Source organism: Thamnophis sirtalis, unplaced genomic scaffold (genome assembly GCF_051295495.1).
Source record: "Thamnophis sirtalis isolate CommonGarterSnake01/CBP01778 unplaced genomic scaffold, rThaSir2_p1.2 scaffold_5, whole genome shotgun sequence".
Lineage (NCBI taxonomy): Eukaryota > Metazoa > Chordata > Lepidosauria > Squamata > Natricidae > Thamnophis > Thamnophis sirtalis.
Genome location: NW_028261385.1, coordinates 93,513,229 through 93,535,693, shown reverse-complemented (window position 1 = coordinate 93,535,693; position 22,465 = coordinate 93,513,229). Strand labels below are relative to the sequence as shown.

At 45.4% G+C, this 22,465-nt stretch overlaps 1 long non-coding RNA gene across 1 annotated transcript in view; it reads left to right on the top strand.

Annotated features, from left to right (window-relative positions):
* The window catches only part of LOC148045473 (uncharacterized), a 95,885-nt gene extending 73,723 nt beyond the window's left edge, over positions 1–22,162 (top strand). Inside the window, exons 2-4 of the long non-coding RNA XR_015696748.1 lie at positions 20,046–20,177; positions 20,471–20,549; positions 21,287–22,162. This is a non-coding gene — a long non-coding RNA (uncharacterized LOC148045473). The remainder of the gene's footprint in view (positions 1–20,045; positions 20,178–20,470; positions 20,550–21,286) is intronic.
* Positions 22,163–22,465: the final 303 nt, after the last annotated feature.

Here is a 22,465-nt window from a genome sequence, read left to right as displayed (position 1 = left end):
ACTTTTGAACCCCCCCCCCCCCAAAAAAGATTTCTATAGAATCCGTCTTGCTGTTGATTAGGAGCATAAATTCCCAAAAGTAATGTCTTTTTTCCTTCTAGGATTAGATCTAACGCGATATATCTTCCGAAGGGATCTGCTTCAATTAATTCAGCTTTCATGTCTTTTCTTAAGTATACAACTATACCATTTTTCTTTTCCATAGCAGAAGCTACAAAATGTTGACCAAGGTTTGAGTTAATCAGATATTTTTGATCAGTTGATTTGATATGAGTTTCTTGCAAACAAATTATGTCATTCTTAAACTGTTTAAGATAGTGAAGTATTTTCTTTCTCTTCTGTGGAGAATTCAATCCATTGACATTCCATGTTAAGATCTTAGCTGTCATCTTTGGTTGGCTGAAGCTTTTTTAGAGCTTCCTGCATGGCCTGTTTAACCTTAGGCCTAGCTCCTCCCACTGCTTCCAGACTTGTTACTGTAGCTCCTTGATCGATGGCCGGTGATTGTTGAGGTTGTTGCCTTTTAGCTTGTTTCTCCATTCGTCTAGTAATCATACGGCTAGGTCTTCGTTCCATAACAACTTGCGCTTCTAGGAGAGAGAGATGCTCCATCTTATCTGATAGTTGTGTAGTTTGCTGTCTGTCCTGTCCTTCTTGTGGTCTTTCTCCAGGTCCAGATGATGCAGGATGTCCAGCCTTCAAAATATTATGGTAAAAATCTCGGGCTTTCCATATGGAGTTGAGGCAATATCTTTGCCTATCAAATGTAAGTATAATACCAAATGGTGCGTCCCATCTATACTGTATCTGACGGTTTCTGAGTTCTTTGACTAAAAAAGTGTAGTCTCTCCTGGCTCTTAACATTTGAGGTGGTATTTCTTTCAAAACAATCAGGACTTGACCACCAATTTGGAGCTTAGTGTTATAAGACTCTTGTAGTATCATGTTTCTGAGCTCTCTTGTAGTGAAGTATATAACGATGTCTCGAGGAAGCTGTTTCTGCTTTGCCACCCAGGAGTTAATGCAATAAACTTTGTCAATCTGCCAGTCGAGCTTAGTCCCTGGTCTTCCCACCAGATGGTCAAAGGCTTCTGATAGAATCTGTTTCAGGTTCTCCTGTTTCTCCTCACGCAGCCCCCTTACTCTTAATGCCAGTTCCATTTGTCTATACTGTATCATAATAATTTCTTTTTCAGCATTTTCAACCTTTTGTTGCACCACCTCTGTTTTCGAAGTCAAGTTGGTATTAGCCTCATTAAGATCCTCTAGACTATCTTCAATTCCGGAAACATGTTCTGTCAATACAGTTACAAGTCCCAGCATTTCATCTTTAATTTTAACAACCCTGGCATCAATTTTATCATACAACTCCTGTTTAAGTTCTTTTATTTCCCCTTTTATTTCTTTTATTTCTTCTTTTCCCTCCTGTTTTATCTCCTGTTTTATCTCCTCTTTAAGATCTCTAAGTTCCATTAAAATCTTCCATTTTAATTAAACTTACACCCCTCAGAGAGGGCCTGCAATTTGGGGGTCTTCCTGGATTCACAGCTGACACTGGAACACCGGCTGTGACCAGGGGGGGCTTTGCCCAGGTTCGCCTGGTGCATCAATTGTGGACCTACTTGGATTGGGGTGCACTTCAAACAGTCACTCATGCCCTTGTCACTTCAAGGCTGGATTATTGCACTGCGCTCTACATGGGGCTACCCCTGAAAAGCGTTCGGAAACTACAGCTAGTCCAGAATGCAGCCGCGCAAGCGATATTGGGTGTACCGAGATACACCCATATTACACCTATCCTCTGCGAGCTGCACTGGCTGCCAATTGGTCTCCGAATGTAATTCAAGGTGTTGGTCATTACCTTTAAAACCCTACATGGCTCAGGACCAGTGTATTTGCGAGACCGCCTACTGTGACATACCTCCCAACGGCCAATAAGATCCCACAGGGTGAGCCTCCTTAGGACGCCATCAGCCGGACAGTGTTGGCTGGCGGGGCCTCAGAGGAGAGCCTTCTCTGTGGCTGCTCCGACCCTGTGGAATCAGCTACCCCCAGAGGTCCGGACCTCACCCACCCTCATGGTCTTCAGAAAAGCTGTTAAAACTTGGCTGTTCTGGCAGGCCTGGGGCTGTTGACCTTATTATGTAGGGTCCAGCCCCGATCAGAACGTATGCGTGTTGGGGAATTTTTAAATTATTTTTTATTTTTATTTTGTTTTTCTTTTCTTGTTCTTTGTAAGCTGCCCAGAGTCCTCCGGGATTGGGCAGCCTATAAATCTAATAAATGGAATTGAATTGAATACAGGGGTGCATTTTTCCATGCCAAACTGCATTGAAATATCAGTGCTGAATACTCGGACTGTGTTTGTCAATGATTGGATTTCTATTTCTGACTTTCGATAGAGTTTCAAATCATCCATATATAGTAAATGCGAAATTTTTTCAGCTTCTTTGGCTGTTTGGTAGCCTAATTTCATTTTTTTTAAGATTACTGATAGTGGGATCATTGCGATGATGAAGAGAAGAGGTGTTTTTCCAGTTGTCAACCATTCATCAATTTGACCATTTTGTAAAATTTCATTCAGTTATTATTATTATTAATAATAATAATAATAATAATAATAATAATAATAATAATAATAATAACTCCACCCTTGCCGGTCCCAAGCCCGGATGAGAAAGGAGGAGGGTTGGGGTCAGGTTGGCATCTGGTCCCATAAAAAAACCCCGCCGACCCATACAATATGGTGAAAAAAACGAATAAGAATTCCATACCGCATCGGTCGTCGCGCGGGTTAACAAGGGCCGTGGCGGATGTTGGGGTCCCTGGACATCCGTCGACAAGTGGGCTACAAGTGGACCAGCCAACAAAACGACAAAAATATACTGCAGATGAAAACCGTGCCATAATGGCCTGTTACTACAACTCAGAGCCAGAAAAAAGAAGTAGTAGAACTCCCAGAAGAAGCTCTCGGGGAGGAAATAACACCACCACCACTAGAACCAGTTATCACTGAACCAACTGATGAACTAACTCAAAAACAAAAAGAATTGAAGGATAAGATCATGGAGCATTTTCTGCTTAATGAAGAAAGGCAACGTTTACCATCACTAAAAACTGTGCCTAAGAAAATTTTGTCCCCTATCATGAAAATGGTTAATGCAGTGTTTTCAACAATTGAACCGGCATCCATCTTGGAAACGAACCAGTTAATGTACAGCGCAGCTGTAATAGTCACTAATGAACTAGGCATTAAAATCAAAGTACCTAGTCACACAACAGAAAAAGCATCAAAGCCAAAGTGGAAAATCCAATTAGAACAAAAAGTCAAAAAATTAAGGGCAGATGCTAGTAACTTAAAGAACATGCATGAGCAACGGCTTAAAAACAACAAAACCATAAATCGGCTAATCAGAAGATATAGATTGGATACAAGAAACATCAATGAAGCTGTAGAGATTGTAAAACAGCAGATAACAGCAACAGCTAGAAAAATTGAAAGATATGAGGCACGAATCATCCAATATAAACAAAATCAGCAATTTTGATCAGACCAACGGCGTTTTTATCAAAGTCTTAATGTGAATGGTGACACCAAAAGTGAAAAACCAGAAAAACAGGCCACAGTTGAATTCTGGAAAGAATTGTGGGAAAATGCAAAGGACTACAACAAGGAAGCAAAGTGGATACATGACTTTGAGAAAAGCATTGGCAACAAACAAATGCAAGTATTAGAAATAACAACTGAGATGGTCAAAAATCGAGTTAAAAAGGTAAAGAATTGGACATCACCTGGAAAGGACCAATTACATGGTTTCTGGCTCAAATATCTGACCAGTTTACATGCAATATTGGCCAGACAACTGAATGAAATTTTACAAAAGGGCCAAATTGATGAATGGTTGACAACTGGAAAAACATACTTGATTCAGAAAGATGCAACTAAAGGAACAACACCTGAAAACTACAGACCAATAACATGCTTGCCAACAACCTTCAAATTACTCACAGGCATTATTGCAGGTAACATGATGGATTATTTGGAAACAAACAACATCTTGCCAGCAGAGCAAAAAGGCAACAAAAGAAGGAGCAGGGGCACAAAAGATCAGCTCCTAATTGATAAAATGATATTAGAAAATTGTAAGAACAGAAAAACAAATTTGAATATGGTCTGGATTGATTACAAAAAAGCATTTGACTCACTGCCACATAGTTGGATCATAAAATGCTTAGAAACAACTGGCATTAGCAAAAATATTACATCCTTTACTGAAAAGGCGATGAAACAATGGAAAACTGACTTGGCGGTAGGGAATGAGATCTACGGAATGGTTAATATCAAGCGAGGAATTTTCCAGGGTGATTCACTTTCACCTCTTCTCTTCATCATCACAATGATCCCACTATCAGTAATTTTTAAAAAAATGAAATTAGGCTACCAAACAGCCAAAGAAGCTGAAAAAATTTCGCATTTACTATATATGGATGATTTGAAACTCTATGGAAAGTCAGAAATAGAAATCCAATCATTGACAAACACAGTCCGAGTATTCAGCACCGATATTTCAATGCAGTTTGGCATGGAAAAATGCGCCAATGTATCCATAAAAAGGGGAAAAATCACTGCATGTGAGGGAATTGAAATGCCCAATGGCCAATTAATTAAATGCAAAGAAAATGAAGCCTACAAATACTTAGGCATTCTGCAGTTGGATAACATCAAGCATGGACAAGTAAAAACTATTGTCAGGCGAGAGTACACCAACAGAGTTAGGAAAATTTTGAAATCTAAATTGAATGGTGGAAATACAATCAAGGCCATAAATACCTGGGCAATACCAGTGATAAGATACACAGCTGGTATAGTTAACTGGACACAAGCTGATTTGGACCTTTTGGACCGAAAAACCAGGAAACTAATGACAATGCACTACAGTTTACATCCACGTGGTGATACTGATAGACTCTATCTGCCCCGAAAATCAGGTGGCAGAGGATTGTTACAAGTGAAGCAAACAGTTGAAGAAGAAAAACATGCACTGGCTGATTATTTAAAAGAAAGTCAAGAACATCTATTAATCGAAGTAAAGAACAAAAATCTACTGAAGGCCCAACAGACGAAACAAGAATACAGAAAAGATGCGATAAAATCAAGAATGGAGAGTTGGCAGAACAAAGCACTGCATGGCCAATTTCTGGAAAAAATAAAAGATAAAGTGGACAGTGAACAAACTTGGTTATGGTTAACAACAGGTACATTAAAGAAAGAAACAGAGTCACTAATCCTGGCTGCGCAAGAACAAGCTATCCGCACAAATGCCATCAAGGCCAAAATCGAAAAATCCTCTGATGATGCCAAATGCAGACTTTGCAAAGAAGCTGATGAAACTGTTGATCACATACTCAGCTGCTGTAAAAAAAATAGCGCAGACTGATTGTAAATTGCGGCACAATTCAGTAGCACAAATGATCCATTGGAATTTGTGCAAAAATTATAATATTAAAACAGCAACAAACTGGTGGGAACATCAGCCTGAAAAAGTCACCGAAAATCAGATGGTCAAGATCTTGTGGGATTTCCGTATACAAACAGACAAAATACTGGCGCATAATACACCAGACATCACACTGGTTGAGAAAAATAAGGTCACAATCATAGACATCACAATACCAGGTGATAGCAGGGTCGCCGAGAAGGAACATGAAAAAATCGCAAGATACCAGGACTTAAAAATCGAAATTCAACGACTATGGCACAAACCAGCAGTGATAATTCCAGTGGTAATTGGCACACTGGGTGCTATTCCAAAAGAACTAGAATTACATTTAAAACAGTTAAAAATTGACAAAATCACCATCAGTCAAATGCAAAAAGCTGCACTGCTTGGATCTGCATGCATATTACGAAAATACGTTATGACGTCCTAGGCCCCTGGGTGGGGCCCGACTAATAATCAATGCCAAATCCGGCGAAACAACTGGCTGCTGTGATACAATTCTGTTGTTGTGAATAATAATAATAATAATTAACAATGAGTTATTAATAATGATAGATTTACTCATTGTTATGAGTTGTCCGCTTGCTTTGTGAGATGGTCAGCTATATAAATTCGATAAATAAAATAAAATCCTATTGGAGAAATCCATCTGAAGACATCATTTTCTTCGGGCAAATATAGAAAAAGCATCTTGTGAAATAAGGTTGATCATGAAGCAAGAAAAAACCTTCTCCCTTCCAATCCAGATAATCCTTGGTGGTTTTGTTTGCTTTGGTCCAAGTTTAATTGAGAGATTCAATTACAGAGCTGTAAGTTTGACCTAATGGTTTGATCTACTGATTTGGAATTTGTCCATAAGATTTATTATTGTTTTCAGTTATGTACTGTTGTATGTAGGTGTGATATAGAATATAGGATTATTTAATTTTATTTCTGCTTGTCCTTAGTTTGTCTTTAGATCAATTTCCGATCTGTTAAAGGATACTATATGAATTTTAAAAACAGCATAGTAAATTGATCTTAAATGTGTGAGGCACATATTTTCAATATTCTCATTCTAGACATACCTAAATTAATATCTGAGCATATCTAATGTAAAGTACTACTAAGGTCCTAGGAGACATTGAACAGGAAAAGGAAGGACTTGGCAGGGAAGCACAGAAGACAAAACAGAAGCTTGAGAATGTGGTAAATGTAAAACTATGTTGAAGTAGTTTAATTTATAATATAATCTGATATATTTCTCAAGTATCCTCTAAGAAAGAGCACATCTATATAATATTAAATTAATATTGAACCACTGTTAACTTTAACTATTTGAGTTAAAGTTGCTATTGAGATCATAATTTATGTTTCCTCAAACATTTTTTTCTGTCCTTCCTTCCTTCCTTCCTTCCTTCCTTCCTTCCTTCCTTCCTCCCTCCCTCCCTCCCTCCCTCCCTCCCTCCCTCTCACAAAAATACTACTGTCATAACTGATAATAAAAGATTAAAGAAAGGTAAAAATATCCTCAAATTTGAATCCTAGTTATAATAGTAAGATAAGAATATAGTTCTAAGATAATTATATAATTGAACAATGATTTTTCTGTGTTTTTCTGCAGCCGTGGGATTTCCCAACCAAGTATTAATCAGATACAATTCTGCTTAACTTCTGGTCAACAAAGTTAACCAGGTGCTACTCCTTGCTCAGACATTAAAATGTTATGGAGAAGATAACAAAGTTAGGTGATCTATACTCTCTTCTAATCCAGAGGCAGCAAATAATACATACATCGTCCAGTTTCCGAAGAGAAAGTGTGGGAGGAGTAACCATTGGGTATTAACCTAATCTTTTTTTTTTTTTATGAGAACTTTTTTATTTTTCTTTAAAAAAAAAAAACACAAATATGTCATCATTTGTCAATCATTAAGACATTGAAGTACAATTTTTTTTTGTTGTGTATACCCCTCCCTCCCTCCACCCCCCCATCCCCCCTCCTCCTTCCCCCCCCCGACTTCCCAGAACCCGTACACGGTATGGATTTTTAACTAACACAGTCTAAAATCTATTGAGAAAAAAGAAATAAAGAAATTAATGACATTCTAGATTGGACTTAGCTTCTTCTTACTGAACTGACTTTTAACAGTTTAAACCATTTCTGATCTTAAGCATAGGCTAACTGGAATTTCTTAGTCCCGTATTTATTTTGTATATAGTCAATCCATTTTTTCCAGTCTCGTTTATATCTCTCATTTGAATGATCTTTGAGATATGCCGATATTTTAGCCATTTCAGCTAAGTTTGTTACTTTCAATGTCCATTCTTGGATTGTAGGCAAGTCTTCCTTCTTCCAATATTGCGCCACCAACAGTCTTGCTGCAGTTATCAGGTGCAGAATCAAATTGGTCTCTACCACTGTAAAATCAGTACATATACCTAGTAAAAATAACTGAGGACTAAACTTTATCCTTCTTTTAAAAACATTTTGCATGACCCACCATATTTTTATCCAAAATGCCTTAACCTTTTGGCAGGTCCACCATATATGATAATATGTAGCATCGAGAGAACCACACCTCCAACATTTAGGCTGTACATTCGGATACATAGAAGCCAACTTTTTAGGATCTAAATGCCATCTGTAGAACATCTTGTAAAAATTTTCTCTCAGATTTTGAGCTTGTGTAAATTTCACATTTCTTACCCAAATTCTTTCCCATGTATCCAACATTATTGGTTCCTCAATATTTTGAGCCCATTTTATCATACAATCTTTAACTAATTCTGTTTCCGAATCCATCTGTATTAATACATTATATATCCTCTTTATATGCATTAAGCTTTGATCTCTTATTTGTTTAAACAGATTATCCTCAACTTGAATAAAACCAATTTTTTGATCTATTTTCCACCTAGCCTGTAATTGCCCATACTGGAACCATGTTTGAACTACCTTCTCCTCTTTTAATACCTCTAAAGATTTTAATTGTAATACCCCCCTTTCCGAGGTAAGAAGCTGTCTGTAAGTAAATCTGTCCTGTTTTTGTGCTGTATTCATATTTTCAATTGCATGTCTAGGAATTGCCCACATGGGTATCTTGTCATTTGATTTATATTGGTATTTCTTCCAAACCCGCAATAAAGCATTTCTTAAAATATGACTTTTAAAGTTCTTATCCAATTTTTTGTTGAATAACAGGTAAGCGTGCCAACCAAATACCAGATCGTGTCCCTCAATGTTCAATATTCTATCATTGGTTAAATGAATCCAATCACTAATTACAGATAATGCCACTGCATCATAATATAGTTTTAAATTAGGTAGTTTCAGTCCTCCTCTCTCACGTACATCTTGCATTATTTTCATCTTTACCCTCGGCTTCTTTCCTGCCCACACAAATTTGTTGATACCCTTCTGCCATTCTAAAAGGTTCGCATCTTTTTTAAGTATAGGTAACATTTGGAAAAGAAATAGAAATTTTGGTAAAATGTTCATTTTCACTGCCGCTATCCTGCCCAGCAAAGATAAGTGCAATTTCTCCCATTTTTTCATCTCTGTCTGTATGCTATGCCAAAGTGGTTCATAATTATGCTTATATAACTTCCCATTTGAAGTTAAAATGTTAACTCCTAGATATTTGACTTTTTTAACTACCTCACATCCTAGCATCACTCCTAATTCTTCCTTTTGTTTAATATTCATATTTATAGCTAATGTTTTGGTTTTTCCTAAGTTTATTTTAAAGCCAGACACTTGACCATATTGATTAATCGTATTCATTAAAACCATACTGGATTCCTGCGGTTGTTCCAATATTATGACCAAATCATCCGCAAAAGCGCGGACTCTATATTCTTGCTGCCTAATCTTGATCCCTTTTAAACCATCCAAGCCCCGTATTTTATTCAACAATACTTCCAAAGTTATAATAAACAATAATGGGGACAAAGGACAACCCTGTCTTGTACCTTTTCCAATTTGAATAGAGTCTGTTAAACTTCCATTGACTATGATTTGTGCTGTTTGCTGTTGGTATATTGCTTTAATTGACTGTAAAAAATTATCTCCTATCTGCATTTTTTGCAATATCTTCAGCAGAAATTGCCAGTTAACTCGATCAAAGGCCTTCTCAGCATCCAAAAATATAAACGCAGCAGGGATCTGGTTGTTCTTTCCCAAATATTCTAATGCATTAGGGTATTAACCTAATCTTGATTGCCTATTGGAGATTGAGGAAATCTTTGGAAGCCACACACGCAAGACCAGATGGCGCGAGTAGTCAGGACCCTGGTCTCAGGCTGTTGTCGCTAAATGCCAGGTCTGTGGTCCACAAAGCTCCCCTCGTCCGGGACTTAATTGTTGACGAGAGGGCAGACCTGGCATGTATTACTGAAACCTGGCTGGGCACAGAAGGAGGAGTCCCCCTTGTAGAGATGTGCCCAGAGGGATTTCAGGTGCTTCATCAGCCGAGAGCCCAGGGAAGGGGTGGCGGTGTGGCTATTGTAATCCGGGAGTCTCTGTTACCTCGTAGGGTCCCTGCTCCGGAGCTTGTCGGGTGTGAGTCTCTGCTGATAAAGTTGGACCTCAAGGGTCAAGTGGGTTTGCTGCTAACGTACCTGCCTCCCAACTGCGTTGCAGCATCCCTCCCCTCGCTCCTCGAGTCAGTAGCCGAGCTGGCGGTTGAGTTCCCCAGGCTTATAGTTCTGGGGGATTTCAACTTGCCATCGCTCGGTGAACGCTCTGATGGGGCGCAGGAGTTCATGGCTTCCATGACAGCCATGGGCTTGACCCAAGTAATTCGGGGCCCAACCCATGCAGCGGGTCACATGCTCGACCTCGTATTTCTCTCGGAGCAGTGGATGTGTGATCTTGGTCTGAGGGGTAATGAGATCATACCCCTGTCGTGGTCAGACCATTGCCTACTGAGGCTTGACTTCCGGAGGCCAAACCCCCACCGTAGGGAGGAGGAACCGACCAGGTGGTTCCGCCCCAGGCGACTTATGGACCCTTTGAGGTTCCAGACGGAGCTTGGGGTTATTCCTGATACCCTCGCCCACAGTTCGGCGGAGACTCTGGCTGCCGCCTGGTACTCGGCGGCGTCGGAGTCTCTCGACCGGATTGCGCCACTACAGCCCCTCCGGGTCAGTGGATCCCGGAGAGCTCCCTGGTTTACCGAGGAACTCCGGGAGAAGAAACGCCGGAGGAGATGCCTAGAGCACCAGTGGAGGTCCGATAGGTCCGAGGCAAACCGAGCACTCTTAACTACCTGCACCAAGGACTATGTCCGAGCATTGAGAACTGCAAAAAGATCATATATTTCTTCCTTGGTTGCGTCCGCCGAGTCACGCCCAGCCGCCCTGTTCAGGATAACCCGCTCCCTCCTTAATAGGAGGGATGCGGGAGACCCCTTGCAGGGTAGGGCTGAGGATTATGCTCAATTCTTGGCGGACAAAGTAGCTCGGTTTCGATCGGACTTGGACTCCACCGCAGTAGATCCAGCTGAGACACAGGAGGATCATTTGCCACATCAGTTCTGGGTTGAGTTCCAGGAAGTTGCCTCTGGGGATGTGGACAAGGCCATCCGAGCTGTAAGTGCCTCCACTTGTATTCTGGACCCGTGTCCCTCCTGGCTGGTGGCTAACAGCAGGGAGGTGACACATGGCTGGATCCAGGCGGTTGTCACCGCCTCCCTTCGGGAGGGGCACTTCCCCGCCGTACTCAAAACGGCGGTGGTGAGACCCCTCCTAAAGAAACCATCGTTAGATCCAGCCATCTTAAACAACTTTCGTCCTGTCTCCAACCTTCCCTTTATCGGGAAGGTTGTTGAGAAGGTGGTGGCCTTTCAGCTTCGACGGGCCTTGGAGGAAGCTAGCTATCTTGACCCCTTCCAGTCCGGCTTCAGACCTGGTTACAGCACAGAAACCGCTTTGGTCGCATTGACCGATGATCTCTGGAGGGCCAGAGATGGAGGCTATGCGTCCATCCTGGTCCTCCTTGACCTCTCAGCGGCTTTCGATACCATCGACCATGGTATCCTTCTGCGACGACTGCGGGAGGTGGGAGTGGGAGGCACTGTTTTGCGGTGGTTCTCCTCCTACCTCTCGGACAGGTCGCAGTCGGTGTTAGTGGGGGGGCAGAGATCGTCCCTGAGGCCCCTAACGTGCGGAGTACCTCAGGGTTCGGTCCTATCCCCCCTACTATTTAACATATACATGAAACCGCTGGGCGAGATCATTCGGAGGCACGGGATAAAATACCATCAATATGCGGACGATACACAATTGTATCTGTCCGCCCCGTGCCAACTCAATGAAGCGGTGGACGTGATGAACCGGGGTCTGGAGGCCGTTAAGGACTGGATGAGTGCTAACAAACTGGTGCTCAACCCGGATAAGACCGAGTGGCTGTTGTGTTTTCCCCCCAATAATTTGGCTAATACACCAACGCTTAGGCTGGGGGGTCAAATTTTACACCCCTCAGATAGGGTCCGCAACTTAGGAGTCCTCCTGGATCCACAGCTGACTTTTGATCACCAGCTGTCAGCTGTGACCAGGGGGGCATTTGCCCAGGTTCGCCTGGTCCGCCAGTTGCGGCCCTACCTAGATCGGGGGGCCCTCACAACAGTCACTCGAGCCCTTGTGATCTCTAGACTGGAATACTGCAATGGGCTCTACATGGGGTTGCCCCTGAAGTGCATCCGGCGACTACAGCTAGTCCAAAATGCAGCCGCGCGAGTGATAGTGGGCGCACCTCGGTTCGCCCACGTTACACCTGTCCTCCGCGAGCTGCACTGGCTGCCTGTTGGTCTCCGGGTGCGCTTCAGGATAATGATGACCATCTTTAAAGCACTCCATGGTAGTGGATCTGGGTACTTGAGAGACCGCCTTCTGCCGATTACCTCCCTGAATCGACCAATTAGATCGCACAGACTGGGCCTCCTCCGTATTCCATCTGCCAGTCAATGTCGACTGGCGACCACACGGAGGAGAGCCTTTTCTGTTGCTGCCCCGACCCTATGGAACGAGCTCCCCATGGAGATCCGCACCCTCACCACGATCCAGACCTTCCGCGCAGCCCTCAAGATCTGGCTCTCCCAGCAGGCCTGGGGATAGGCTTCCAATTACCCGCCCGAGTGTTTGATTGCTGAATGAAAGTTGTGTTTTATTATTTTTCTTTTGTTCACAACGTGTTTGTTTTGACCTTGCACTTCCCTTCCCCCGTGGTTGTAAGCCGCCCTGAGTCCCCTCAGGGAAAAGGGCGGCATATAAATCCCAATAAACCTGAAACCTGAAACCTGAAACCTCCTGCTGGTCCGGTGGCTACCCACTTTAACCTCAATCTCGGCCTAATTGGAACGATTTTCCTGCTCTCCTTTCCATCCGAGATTCAGGAGTTTTTTTTTACTCTCAAGAAAAGCCTCAGCAAGGGATTTCAATTTAAATTGACCTCACCTGCCTTCTGCTGTGCTCCAGCTGCTCATCAAGCCTCGGCTTGCCAGAGCGCGCGATTAGAAGCCTGCAGGGCCACCTGTTTCTCCCAAAGGGGGTGGAGGCCCCAGGAAGGGCCAGGATCACAGAAAAACTTACAGACAAAGATTGGAGGAGCCCAGGGAAGCCGGAGAACCCAGAACCCTTCCAGGATTGCAAAGAGGCTTCCACCAGAGGAAGGAAGGAGACTCCAGACGGCACCAGCTGCCTCCATTTTGGATTGTCGCCATTTTAGGAGCACGTGGGAGTGTGTAAACAGTGTTCCGATACTGAAAGCACTCACAAGGCCGTAGGAAGCCGGAAGAGGCTTCCTTTCTGCTCTGTCCCGCCGGTGATCCGGGGGGAAATTCAGGGCCTTGCCTGCCGGCAGCAGCAGAGCCTGCAAGCAATCAGAGAGAGGCGGAGCCTATCCCTAGGAAGGGAATTTATTTCAGCCGGCTGCAGAAGGAGCACGTGGGTGAGCAACAAACCATGAGTAATGGCAGAGGCGACTAGGAGCAAAAACTCTAGGCCCAGAGCCCCGGGGGGTGCGGATCCAGAGGAAGGGTCCTCTAGAGCAATTTCCCCTGCTCCCAGAGGCAGATCCCCATCTAGGAGGGACAAAGCCAGGGCACCCAGGAATCCATCCCCCAGGAGGGAAACCAGAGCAACCAAGGCCTCGGCCAGGGACTACAGGGCAACCATCAGCCCTTCCCCCCCCCCAGATCTCGCTCCCCACGCAGGGCCTCTGTCCGGGCTGTACGCAGATCTCCATCCCCAGCCTCTCCAGGGGGATCTCTGAGAAGGCACAGCTCTCTTTCTCCTCCTCTCTCCCCTGCTCCCCTACTGGATTCGAGAGCGGATCCCTTTGGCCGCAGAGCAGCCAGCCCAGCCCGGCCTCGCCTAGCACCTCTATCCCCTGAACCCAGGGAATATTCCCAACCACCAGAGCTTCAGCCTCAGCTGCCTGATCTAACCAGCAGCTTTCAAGACATGTTTGCCAGAGCGTTGGCCCAGGTTATGGCTTCTAGCTTAACTCAGCAGCCACAGGCTCCCAGGAGCAGGGCCCCCCAGGATCCCCCCAGAGGGCTGAGCGATCGCCCTAGCACCTCGGCTGCAAGGGAAGCCAGATCTCCCTCCCCATCCACGGCTAGTGAGGCATCCGACCTCGAGGAAGGGGAACTAAAGGATGTGGGGTTTTCGGAGGATGAGGTCCCCCAGAGGGAGGAGGATTCCACCGTAGCGGGCCTTTCCCCCCCCTCCTTGTTCAGCTCCCTTTTACGCAAGGCAGTAGCCACAGCTGATCTGGATCCACCCTCGGATCCCCAACCCGCAGCTGAGTCCTCGGGCAAGGGCAAAAGCAAGAAGAAGAAAGGGCCCTTCCATAGGCCCCCTGTAGCTAAGGAAGAAATCCCCACCCCAGATATGTTTATGGAGGTGCTCAAATCTCAGTGGGTAAAGCCAGGGTCTTTTCCAACCCCAGGGGGGAATGAAAGAAGGTTTTATAATCTTAACCAAGCCTTTGCCCAAGCCTTGCAGGTTCCGGAAGTGGATAACCCGGTGGCAACCTTGGCATCTTCCTCAACGGTCGTAGCAGGAGACACCGCTAATTGCCTCAAGCCTGAGGATAAGAGAGCAGACATTGTTCTGTGCAAGACATTCCAGGCCATCACCTGGGCTATCAGAGCGGCCGCCTCTGCCTCCTTTTTTAATAGGTCCACGGTCCTGTGGCTGGAGCAACTGAGGGATAGGACCCCAGCCTCTGAAGTGCGACTCCTGCAGGACATCTCCAAGATGCTTGCGGCAACGCAGTTCTGGGCAGACGCCACCTTGGACGCGGTAAAGTATGCGTCGCGTGCTATGTCTTCTTCAGTTGCTTCTAGGCGACTACTCTGGCTACGTCACTGGCAGGCGGAATCCCGAATGAAGTGGCACCTAACCGGCGTGGATTACACCAGGGACAAGTTATTCGGGATGGCGCTGGAGCCTCTCCTTGTGGAGGATAAAAACAAGCGGAAGATCCTCCCGTCAACGAACAAGCGGTCGGATTTCCGCCATGCACCGTACCCTAGGAGGACCTCCTACAGACCACCTGAAGGAGACAGCCAAGGCCAGAGGTACCAAAACCCCAGATTTCAGAGGCAGGGGGATAGACAATTTCAGAACAGATTCAGGGGCCAACACCAGGGGAAGCGGCCCTTTCGTGGAGGAGGCGGTCGTCCCTTCCGCAGATTCAAGTGATCCGCCCCCGGATCACCCCATCGGCGGTCGCCTCTCCATGTTTGCGGATGCCTGGGAGCGTATCACATCGGATGAGTGGGTTCTCCAGACGGTAAGGCTCGGGCTTCGCCTGGAGTTCCGCTCCCTTCCTCCCAGTAGGTTCCACACCTTCTCCTCCTCCTCAGACCCAAACAAGAGGGCCCTTAAGGCCAAGGCCATTAAACATCTCCTCGACATCAGGGCCATCGAGAGGGTCCCAGAGGGGGAAAAAGGGTCAGGATTTTATTCAAACCTCTTCCTAGTGCCCAAAAGCTCGGGGGGTTGGAGAGCCATCCTGGACCTTAAGTTACTCAACTCCAGGGTGGTATACCATAAATTCAAAATGGCTTCTCTAAGATCCATCCTGGAGGGCATCCGGCCGGGCGACTTCCTTGCCTCCATCGACCTTACAGAGGCATACCTGCATATCAGGATCGCCCCGGAACACCGTAAGTTTCTGAGGTTCTCCCATGAGGGGGACCATTTCCAATACAGAGCCCTGCCCTTTGGGTTGGCCTCAGCCCCCAGGACTTTCACCAAGGTGCTAGCTGCAGCTGCTGGTCACCTACGTTCCCTCCCTGTCCGTTTATTTTGTTACCTTGATGACATACTCGTCCTGGCCAGGTCCTCTGCTTCAGCTGCAAGGGATCTGAATACTACCATCGACACTCTCAGATCCCTGGGGTTCTCCATTAACCTGGAGAAGAGCCACCTCGTGCCCTCCACCAGACTGCTTCACCTAGGGTCCATTATCGACTCTGTAGCGGGGGAGGTGTTCCTCTCTCAGGATCGGAAGGACAGCATCGTTAAGATGATTCATGAGGTTCGCAAGTCACGCTCTGTCCCTGTAGTTCTTCTTTCCAGGCTCCTGGGAAAGTTCATCTCGTGCATAGGGATCATCCCCTGGGCCCGACTGCACGCCAGGGAGCTCCAGTGGTTCCTGCTACCACATCAGAAGTCCGGGACAAGTGACACGACCTTCAAGATCCGAGTATCACCCCAAGTGCTGCTATCTTTCCACTGGTGGCTGTCCCCAGCTCTGAACAGAGGCTGCCTCTTCAGAGATCCACCAAGAATGACGCTCACCACCGACGCAAGCCTCTTCGGCTGGGGGCCCCACCTGGAGAACCAGATCGCCCAAGGTCGGTGGACTCCAACAGATCTAAAGCACAACATCAACTAGTTGGAGCTCAGGGCCATCCACCTGGCCCTCCGACACTTCAAGGACATGGTCAGAGGTCAACACATCTTAGTCCTGACAGACAACGTAGCGGCCAAGGCACACATGAACAGACAGGGAGGCACCCACTCCAAGGCTCTCCGCGACGAGGCGCTGCGCCTGGGTCACTGGGCGGAGAAACACCTGGCGTCCATCAAGGCGGAGCACATCTCCGGAACAGAGAACCATCAGGCAGATTGGCTAAGCAGAGAGACGATCGACAATGGAGAGTGGCAACTCCATCCCTCGATCTTCCACAGGATCTGCGAGAGGTTCGGCCATCCGACGGTGGACCTGTTTGCGACACCGCACAACGCCCAGCTACCAAAGTTCGTCTCGAGGTTCCCGACCCCAGGAGCCATGGACACGGACGCCCTACGCTGCAGCTGGCCACCAGGTCTTCTCTACGCCTTTCCCCCCCTTCCCCTCATCCCCGGGGTTCTGAGGAGGGTGGTAGCGGAGAGGGCAGATCTGATAATGGTGGCTCCCTTTTGGCTGCGCTGCCCCTGGCTGGCAGATCTGGTGGACCTGTCCACAGCTCCTCCCTGGAGGATACCAGCAGGGGAGGTGACGCTTCACCAGGGATCCCTAGAGCACCCAGACCAGGAGTGGCTCCATCTGACCGTCTGGCGCTTGAGCGGGAACAACTGAGACAGGCTCAGTTCTCCGAGGAGGTCATCAAGGTGGTAGAGGCATCCCTGAGACAATCCACCACCCGCATCTACAATGCCTCGTGGGTGGCCTTCTCAGACTGGTGCCGGGGTAAAGACATCTGTCCTACGACTGCCTCGGTTCCTCAGGTTCTGGACTTCCTCCAGGAGGGTCACCAGAAGGGCCTCGCCACCAGCACCCTTAGGCGTCAGGTCTCCGCTCTTTCCACAGTCCTAGGGGGGGTGAACGCTCCCCCCCTATCTCAACACCCGGTTCTCAGGTGTTTTCTCAAAGGGGCGGCGAATTTGAAACCCTCAGCGGTCCATCGATTCCCCTCCTGGGATCTTCCCACAGTCCTCCAGGCTCTAACGGAGGCTCCGTTTGAGCCTCTGAAGGAGGTTTCCCTCCAGCTCCTGACCCTTAAGGTCGTTTTTCTGGTAGCCATCACTTCAGCTAGAAGGGTCTCAGAGATCAATGCCCTTTCCAGCAGAGCAGACCTCTGCACCTTCCTAGAGAACAGGGTCGTCCTCAGACTCGACCCTTCTTTCATGCCCAAGATCAACTCCCCCTTCCACAGAGGGTTAGAGATCATCCTTCCGGATTTCTGTCCCCATCCCTCCGGGGAGAGGGAGAAATCCTGGCATAAGTTAGATGTTAGAAGAGCCCTACGCATCTACCTGAAACGCACGGCTCCCTTTCGACGATCAGAGGCCCTCTTCGTGTCCTTCCAACCTTCCACCCATGGGGCTAAGGTCTCCTCGGCCACCATCAGCAGATGGATCAGAGCGGCCATATCTCAGGCCTATCAGGCTCGGGGTCTCCAGGTCCCACAGGGTATCACAGCACACTCCACTAGAAGTGCTGCCACCTCAGCCGCCTGGTCTTCCCAGGCTCCCCTAGAAGAGATTTGTCGAGCGGCCGCCAGGGCCTCCCCATCTCCCTTCATTAGACACTATAGATTGGATGCCTACGCCTCGGCGGACGCCGCCTTCGGCAGGAGGGTCCTTCAGGGCGTCCTAGACACGCAAGGGGGCTCAGGCCCGTCCATTCCCTCCCAGGACAACTAACTTTGGTATGTCCCAATGGTTACTCCTCCCACACTTTCTCTTTGGAAACTGGCAGTTGGACTTACCTGAACTGCATGTTTCGACGAGAAGTGTGGGAGGAGTCACTTCCCGCCCGTTATGGCGACCTTCGCCGTGAAGCAGGGCCTGAGCACGTCCAGGTTCAAGCAACAGCTAGGAAGAATTGGTATTGGCTGTTTCTTTTTGCTTCCTTTCAGATACCGTTCAGATGTTCGGTTAAAGTGGCTAGCCACTGGACCAGCAGGAGGTGTGGCTTCCAAAGATTTCCTCAATCTCCAATAGGCAATCAAGATTAGGTTAATACCCAATGGTTACTCCTCCCACACTTCTCGTCGAAACATGCAGTTCAGGTAAGTCCAACTGCCATTCTTCCCTAACCCATCATGTCATTTCTAATAAGGCTTTGCCAGCCAGCAGTTCTTGGCTAACATGAATGTTAAACTGCCATCTTAAAATAAATAATAAAATAAAGGAAATATAAAATGAAATAAAATTAAAATAATAAAGTAAAATTTAAAAAATTAAGGAAGACCTACCAATGGATAAATATTTTAATGTCCTGTATTTTGCATACACTTCAAGATCAATATATGCTGTCTTGTTTGATAATAAGAATCAAAAATAAGTCCTTGTGCCCCCTACATTGGAGGATCCAGATGAGAAATATGACCTGTGAGATTGGAAGGATTAAAAGAAGCCAAACAGAGGGAAACAATAATACTGTAACTGACTTGTTTACATTGAGTCCTCACTTTCCTTGGCAGCGTAGAGCATCAGTTAAGTCCATCTGTACTTATTTTCTTCTTCAAGCGGTGCAATATTCTAGAGTTGAAGAAGTTGCCTTGAATTTCACAGCTGTTTGGCTGTCACTATTCCCACTGGACCCAGGCATAGTTGTCAATCTGATGAGATGCAAGCCTAGTTCACATATTTATATTCATTATATGTGTCATTCATGTGTGAACAAGATTGCATAGTTCTAATGGACAGATCACTCCTGTGGAATCTCACACTACTTCAAACCCCATGTTTTTCCAGAGTCCAATACGCTCCCTCCTCTGTTAACAAGAGTAATCTCTATCAGCGGATATATGGAAGAGCAACTGCTTAGCAAGAGTCAGCATGGTGAGGCAGTTTTCATCCTATTAAAACCTAATAAAACAGGTGGCCTTATTTATTTATGTCTGCATTTTTAGAATTGAGATGCTGCCCAGCTTTAATGATTCTGGGCGGCTTACATGATAAAAAATAAAATAAACTTAAAAAAATAAATCAATCATGAAAATTCCCAAACCTTCAGAAGGAACTATACCACAAACAAACCTCATCCATAACTAGAAAGGAAACAAAGCCAACCTACACATCAGGGGTGGGTTGCTGCCAGTTTTACTACCAATTTGCAACCCGCGTACAACCTGTGCTGCATGTGTGGGAGCTGTTCAATGCCAATTGTTGTTCATGCATTCGCAGAACAATTTACAGTGAACTGTGCATGTGCAGTCACTAAAAACCAAAATGGTGGTGACCCAGTGGCAGCAAGGGAACCGGTTTGGGGATGTGGCAGGCCTGGGTTGCTGTCGGTTCTGCGACCCAGGCCTGAATTCCACTACTGGTTCGACCAAACTGGGCTGAACTGGGAGCAACCCACCTCTGCTACACACAGGCCTGAGAACAAAACTATATTTTCAAAATGATACCAGGATGGAAAATGAACAGATGACCGTGTGTGTGTGTGTGTGTGTGTGTGTGTGTAATGGTATTGCTACTACAACAACTAATGTTCTCTCTCTCTCTCTCTCTCCCTCCCTCCCTCCCTCCCTCCCTCCCTCCCTCCCTCCCTCCCTCCCTCCCTCCCTCCCTCTACATATGCATACAAAGCAGTGTTGGGTTCCAGATCCCTGTTCCAACCGGTACGTTGCTCAGAAGAGCATCGCATAGGCACTGTACGTGCATCACGCAGACGCTGTACGTGCCGTGTACATGCGCAAAAGCGCCGAAGACTTTAAAAGACCGGTAAGGAGCTCAGGCGGGAGGGTGGGCCCTCTGAAGCACCATACTGGAATGGTATCCGGTGCTCCGGGCAGGCTCCAGTACGCCCATATGGGGAGGTACTGCCTGCAACCAATCACTGATACAAAGCAAAATGAAACACTCACCCAAATTAGTTTTATGCCAATATTTTAACCATAAAGTCCAGAAATAAAACATTATGAACATTACAGGACTATATGCACGAGTCTTCCATTGTGCTATATTAGGATTAACAAATTCTACCTTTTTAATGATCCTGTAATCCCTTAATTCAGGGTAGAGTCAGTGTGACTGGATGGACCTGAGCAACAACAACTGGCCAGATGCCCTTCCTGACAACACACACAGTTCACAGTAAGTATTTTTTCTTTGCACCCTGGGAGAGAAACATCAGCCTCTACCTAGGATTGAACTTTCAACCTTCTGAATGGGAGGTGAGCATCTTCACCCTTAGGCCACTGCACTGTTGAATATTTGGACTAACAAAAGCAGATATAAAGTCATTGTGTCCTAAACATCATAATACTTGATTCTGTTTCTATATAATGAGCAATGCAACATTACATGTTCCCTCAACTGAGTCTTATTATAACGGCAAAAATCACTACTCGTTGGATATTGGTTTATGTACTTTTTGATGGCATAACTTAAAAACTGGCCAGAGTAAAAGTAACATTGCCAGTAGATGTGATGGAAATCATATCCAAGCACAGCTTAATACACCCAGTATAATTCCTCCCTGCCTCACTATATACTATATACACTCTTATACTCCCTATATGGTTGTGCAGCTTGGAGCCATATCCTTTTGGCCTCATGTAATAGAAAGTTGAATGCACAAAAGAGAAATTTGTTGATGAGATTTGAAGAAGCAGCCCAGTTTTGCACAATCCAGGGCAGGACTGGGCAAGCAAAGAGAACTTTCAAAAAATAAATCAAAGTACCACTACAATGGGAACCCATCCTCTTCCAGTATCTCACTGAGATACGCTAAATCTATGACTTCATGATGACTACAGCCAACAATCCTAAAGCAAACCTTTTATCACCAAGGCATCTAACCTTCTGTTACTCTCATTTACCTGTCATAGGTTGAAGTGCCAAATGGAGGTGCACTCCTATCCCTCTAGATCTGATGCATACTCAGCTGCTAGTTGCAAGATTATGCAGTCCTTTGAGCATTGTGCCAGGATTCTTCAGAAGTACAGAAGAACAGAGCTGGAAGGGACCTTGAAGGTCTTCAAGTTCAACCCCCTGCTCAGGCAGGAAGCCCTATACCATTTCAGACAACTCTTTGTTCAATCTGTTCTTAAAAACTTCCAGTGTTGGAGCACTCACTACTTCTGGAGGCAAGTTGTTCCACCAATTAATTGTTCTAAATAAACTTGGGCTCCAGGCCAAAGCCCAATTCAATGCTGTTTTCATTCTTTAAAGTTCTAAAAAAAAGCTGGGAAACAGCAATGTGAAGGCATATCTGCCTCATACAAACCTGCCCTTATGTAGAAATCAGTCATTGCAAGATATTAGACTATAGGCCACTAGAACACAGTGGCATAGTAGGCAGGGATTTCCTTTCTATTTAGTGTCTATGGAGATTCTCAGTCATTCAGCCCCAGATAATTTTTCAAAAGGCAACTGGACTTTCAGATGGCTGGTCATTTGCATTCTATTTAAGGCCACCTAGAGGTTTATCTGCGTCATCAGGGTCACCTGTGTAGTGCAAACTGTAAAGAATAAAAAAAATTCCATTCCCCACCATCCAATCAGAACTGAAGAAGCTTCTTGGATGAGAAGAGAAAGGTCTTCAAAGAGAAAACAGATAATCCAGTTGCCTCTTGAAAAAAACACCCTTTTCTATTAAAAATCCCTCTGAAAACTTGCAGTTTGTATTATGTTAATTTAGATTCCTATCACTGTTTTCTCTCAATATATTTGTATTTGAATATAGAAGTGTACGATTATACCATTATATCTGCCCGTGATTAAAAAATATTTGTGGTTTATTTGTGTAATATTTTATAATAGCTTTAATTCCAGTAAGGTGATTTATAACTCATACACACACACACACACACACACACACACACACACAGACTAAGGTGACCAGATTTTCAGATTGGTAAAGAGGGACACCTTTGACCGGGGGGGGGGGTTGATTAAAAATTTTATACGGAGCAACAAAAATTTTCATACAATGCAAAAATAGTATTGTAATATTTTTTTTATTTCAACATAACTACAATTTACAAATATAAATTTTGATCACGTGA